We start from the raw sequence: 5,914 nt of genomic DNA, 5'->3' as shown, positions 1-5,914 counted from the left end.
TCCTTGCGTGCGAAGGTGTAGCTGGTGGGTCCCAGCAGTTAGGGGGGCGAATTGTTTTTTTTGCACTTCCTTGCGTGCGAAGATGTAGCTGGTGGGTCCCAGCAGTCAGGGGGGCGAATCGTTTTTTTTCAGATGCACTTCCTTGTGTGCGAAGATGTAGCTCGTGGGTCCCAGCAGTTAGGGGGCGAATCATTTTTTTCGTGAAATACGGTGGCCCGTCCGGTGGGTCCCCGCTATCAGGTGGAGGAATAATTATTTTGCGCGTAATAAGGAGACTCTTCCTTGCGGCTGTCGTGGACCCAGCTGTCAGGCTCTCCACGTACAGTCCACGTCCCATGGAAGTCGTTCCTTGACCACGTTGACCACGCCGTGCCGAGAGCACCACGGCGGTGGACGACGGCGAGGCCTAGGAAGGGGAAGACGCGGAGCCGGGGAAGACGCGGCAGTGGATTCACACGCGTAGAGGAGTACGAGGGTTCACTGGTTCGGCTGCGCTGCCGTCACCGCAGAATAACAGGGGGTGCGGGTGAGTGGTGGGATGGACTGGCCAGCGGTGGGAGTAGTAGGGGGCGGTGAGGCCTCCACGGCAGCACAGCCGGCCACGGGAGGCAGGAGCAGGCGGCACGACCCGCGCTGCTTTGGGCGGCTGGAGCAAGAAGACCAGAGGTTTAAGAAGCACGACGGCCGTTGGATGGACATCGTACGGTCACTGCAGCTAGAATCATTTATATTGACTAAGTTGAAAAAGCCCTTGGTACATCAACTTAGTAGGCCCACAGGTCATCTTCCAAAATGGTGCACCCCAGATGTCAGGGGGAGGAATCATTTTTTGGGTGGGTGAAGCTAGAATATCCGAGATTGAAGAAGAAGCACGGCATCCGTTGGACGGACATCCAACGGCCACCGCTGCTAGAACCGTGTGTTGACTATAATTGACAAAGCCTTGCATACGTGTCATCTCTGTTATTTTTTAGGGGACGCGTCAACTTAGTAAGGCCAGAAGTGTGTGGCAGAGAACTTATAGCCCATTTGAGATTTGAAAGAATGTGTAGCCCATTTGAGATTTGTAAGAATGTGTAGCCCATTTTTGAATTCTAATGGAATTTACTACAGCCCATTTACAGTTTGTTAAAAGTACAGCCCATTTCAACCAACCGTTCAAAACATAATTCAATAAAATTTCCCACATTTTGATGGGATCGGAAATATTTTTATCCCGAAATTTCTAGTCAGATTAAATACAATTTCAATATAAATTTATATTACGTAAAAATCCGACGAAACATTGCGCTCGCAACAATTAATGAAATTAAAATTTTCAGTACCCAAAAATAATATTTATAAAGTAATTACGTGTTTGGTGCATTTTTTTATAGTTACTGCCTAGTTTTTATAATTACATCCCATTTATTATTTCTTAAAGCCAATTTTCTTGTTAAGCCTAATGCATCCCTCCTAGGAAAGATTTGCAGCCCAGCGGGGCGGAGAATAATAACTTGACCTTGCCTGGGTATTCCTATAAAAAGTATAACCGGGCTAGCCATTTTCAGCTTGAAAAAAATTAACATCTGGGCTGGATATCTGGCCTGGGCTAGACGGGCCATAGATCGCCCAGTTAATACCTGCAGCGATGTTTTCGTTGTTGTTCAGAGGAGAAAAATTAATATCTGGGCTAAACATCGAAAAACTCTGCAGTGCTCACACCTCAAAAACAAAAATACTGCTCGAGCTGCTTGGTCCCAGCTGTCGGCCGCTTCTTGTGCAATTCTCTCGTTTATTGACTACTCCCTCCTTTCCGGTTTATAGTGCTCAATTCAAAAATCTCACCAATCAAGGTAGATGGCGAGTGGTGGAATAGTTTTTGTAGTTTTGCAAAAGCACGTAATTAGTGCTCTTGTTATCCTCAAAAAATTATGTTTATCAATGCATTAATTGCAATGCATGCATGCATAAAGTACATGCATTGGTCAATTTTCTCTTAATACTTGCATGGAATGATTTAATGCACCTTGGAATCTGAACATGTGATGGAAAACAACCAAATTGAGCCTTATAAAATGGAAAAACTAAAATTTTGAGATAAGCCCTATTAACCGGAAAGGAGGGAGTACATAGGTTGACAATGGTGTGGGACCGTGATGTCAGGAAACCAGGAGGAAGCAAAATAAATTATAGTTATATATATATAATAAGGAGGCACTTGCGTACGTGAGGCTATGGCCCTGGTGGGTCCCCATTGTCATCCTCTCCAAGTAAAGTCATCTCCTCGCCCCCACGCGCTTTTCACCCGAAACAGTCAGCGCCGCCCGCCCCGCTTCCCGGTGCAGGCGATTGTTCCGCCTTAAAACGACACAAGTGTCGTCCGTCCATCCATCTGCCGCCCACATTAATGATACGCGGTTGCCGAGGCGGCTACTCCGGCGCCACATGTCCGTCCCTCCGCCGCCCACCATTGCTATATAAACTGCTGCGCCGGCCATAGCCGCAGTCATCCGCATCCGTTCCCTTTCTCCTATCCACACCACTACTGCCCACCATGGCTTCCTCGCGCTCCAGCGCTCTTCGGGATGGGCGGACGACGGGCCACAAGGAGATGGCAGCCATTGTTGCCGACCGGCTGGCCGGCAAGCAGCCGGAGGACGACGACGTCCTAATGGAGAACATGGTAGTCGACGATCCGGCGCCAACCCCCTCCTCCGCGCCATCCTCGCCGGTGCATTGCACCATGACCATCGACGAGGCCCGTGCCCAATATATGGACACGGTGAGGCAGATGCGTGAGGAGCAGTTTCGAGAGGCGCAAGCCGACGCCGCCTAAAACCACCATCTCCTCCAGGAGCACCTGCAGGCGGAGGAGTAGATCGCCGCGGAGCGGGCGGAGCAGGAGGCACTGCTCGACTCGTACCGCTCCGCCTGCAAGGGCCACCTCGAGCGCTGGCGGTACCGCATGCGGGTGGCGGAGGCTGCGGCCGCCTACAAAGAGGCTAGCAAAGAGGGCGATGAAGCGGGCGAGGTGCTGTTTGGCGAGACCGAGGACGAGGCAGAGGACAATGCCGGCTCCGACAAGTCCCCGCTCCGCTGGCATCGACGAGGCCATGCTCCGCCGAGGCCCCGCGGCGCCAACAACGAGGCAGAGGACACCGCCGGCTCCGCCGAGGCCCCGCCCCGCCCACAAGAAGACAGAAGACATCGTCGGCTCAGCCGAGGCCCCACCCTGCCGGCAACGTGGGGGAGGATTTCCACCGCTCCGCCGAGGCGCCGCCCGCCGGCAACGAGACAGAGGACATCGCCGGCTCTGCCGAGGCCCCGCCCCGCTGCCAACGAGGCCGCGCCACATAGAAAACGAGGAAGAGTAGAACACGGTAGGTCGCCGCCGCTCGGGTCCAAGTAAGGCCACCGCTGCTACCCTCCGGTTGAAGCCCAGCTAGGCGGGTTGACCATTGATGGCCGGTTAGCTTCTTGGCGGCGACGTGGAGTCAGAGAGCTGCGCTGGAGAAGAATGCTGCTTCTACTTAACTGCTGGTGCAGTTGGCTGACTGACACGTGGGCCCAGCAGGCCACATGTTAGTTACGCAACTGCACCTGCAGTTAAGTCACTGAAGCTTCTGTTCGGCTCAGCGGGACACGGGTGGGTAGCTTCGGTTAATTAATTATACCTCCAGCGCACCCCTTTTTAGTTGAAGAATGTATGAAATGTAATGAAATCCGGCATGTTTATATGAAATCCGACCGTGTATGAATGAATTTATTTTGATTAGTTCGAATTCCTGTATCACTGGCATTGGATGAACATGCAAAATAATACGTACTAGCATTATTCCCAGGGTGATCACCTCGTTTGCAGCAGTTTCACATGTACTCCCTCCGGTCCTTTCTAGTCTGCATACAAGTTTTGTCTGCAGTCAAAGTATCTCTACTTTGACCAATCTTATACAAAAAAGTATGCACTTTCACAATGTGCGAAGTAAAAAGGAACAGAAGGAGTACAAAGAGTTTGAGCAGCTTTTTAGCGTTTTTGTACATTACAATCAAACACACAGGGCTGGCAATTCATAGAGTACATTCAAAACAATCGATGATTATGCATCTCAGCGACTCACATGTCAGAGGCAATATTTACTTCACAACTAAAGAATAACAAAAAAATGGATCGACGCTGCTGACAGCAAAGGGCGTCCCATTTGAAAATATCAAACGCATGTCTTGCTAAAATCAATGAGCAAAATTTGACAAGGTTGTCCCATTCCAAAATATCAAATGCCTACGATTGTGGAATGGGCAGGGTTTGCCATCAGTTCGGACATTGACATGGCGCCTCGTGCTAAATAAACCAGCTGTTCTTTTTGTGCAGTTCCACCAAAATCAACCAAATTCGCGCGTAGCTTGTATGATTTTGCCCTTATATGTTGCAACGCCTTGAACTTATCGGCACCTCCTTTCTTGTGGTGGAAATTAATGATTCGATGTATTCATGTACATTTTGTGCAGTTCCCATTGAAATCAAGATGAGCACCCCTGTTTGCACAAATACAAAAAAGTGATTAGTATAAAGCAAACTGTACTATGAATTGACAGTTTCAACAGGCACCTACATGGTCCATGTAGAGCACACTTTTAGAAAAATGGAACTCACCAGAAAGAATCCTAGAACAACATTGTACTCGTGCATCACATCAAAAAGATGGAGATTTGTCAGTCCTTCTGAGCTGAAGTTAGTTTGGTCTTGTGGGGAGTAATGTAACCATCCTTCAACTGCTCCTTCTGATGAGAAGATTGACAGGGCTTCTTCATACTGGCATAATCGGAACTAGTCACTTCACGTACTCCATATTCTTCTTCAGAGGAAGATGATCCTGTTGTGCAAAGACAAGAGGACTACTAAATGCTAGCATCCCTGTTTGCTCGAAAAAAGGAAAGGAAATATTTAAAACAGCACAGATGAAGCACTTCTCAAGGACAATACCACTTTTTCATGACAGTATCTAAACAGTAGCACAACACCAATAGAGATGACAAAGCTCAATCATATCGATGAAATCAGTGGGCGAGTACCAACCTTTGTCAGGAGGCTTATTGTGTAGAGCATACAGATGAAGCACTTCTCCGGAACCATCTGTTGCTATCTACGGTGGTGGCCATGCTTACTATATACTCCTCGATTAGTTTAATGTTTCCAACATCTTCTTGTGCAGTTCCACTAAAATATATGGTATCTTCAAAAAGATCCATGTTTGCACAAGTAGAGATAATTACGTATTACATTAAGAGTGGGATCAAATCAGTGGCAAAACAATTGCTCGTTCCAGCCATAGCAATAAATTAAGATGCAAAACTATATCATTACTTGGGTCATCACAGTTCCAGTGCTTCATTACAGCACCGGGAGTTGATTTTTGTTTTTCTTCCGCTTATTCTTCCCCTTGATCACTTGGTTCAATAACAGACAAGCTTCGTCTTCAATGTAAGATTTGGCATGTCAATTAGGGAGCACAAGTATAGTACTAAACTTAATTTTCTGATGAAAGTGGCAAAATACAGGCACACAGTTGTGAAATATCCTTATCTTACCTCAATGGGATATTACGGTGCACATACAGATTGGAAGTCTTGTCTCCATTTGTGCAGTTCACTAAAATCAAGCAACATTATCGTACAAGTAGCACAACATATGAAAGCACACTGCAGAATCATGTGAAAGAAGGCTAGTACTGACCTCTCACGATGCGGAATTCAAACAACTCACAAGAAGAAGATCTGAACCAAATTTGCCAACACGGATAGGAAGTAAGATCTCCTCTTGTGCAGTTCCACTAAGATCAAGCAATCAAGCAACGTTGTCGGTGTGACATTTTGGTTGAACTGCACAAAACACTCTTAAAACAAAAGTGTTTTGTGCAGTGCAACAAAAGGTCAC

Source organism: Triticum aestivum, chromosome 2D (genome assembly GCF_018294505.1).
Source record: "Triticum aestivum cultivar Chinese Spring chromosome 2D, IWGSC CS RefSeq v2.1, whole genome shotgun sequence".
In the NCBI taxonomy this organism is placed as follows: Eukaryota; Viridiplantae; Streptophyta; class Magnoliopsida; order Poales; family Poaceae; genus Triticum; species Triticum aestivum.
The sequence above is the reverse complement of the archived record's forward strand: the minus strand, read 5'-3'. Positions refer to the sequence as shown.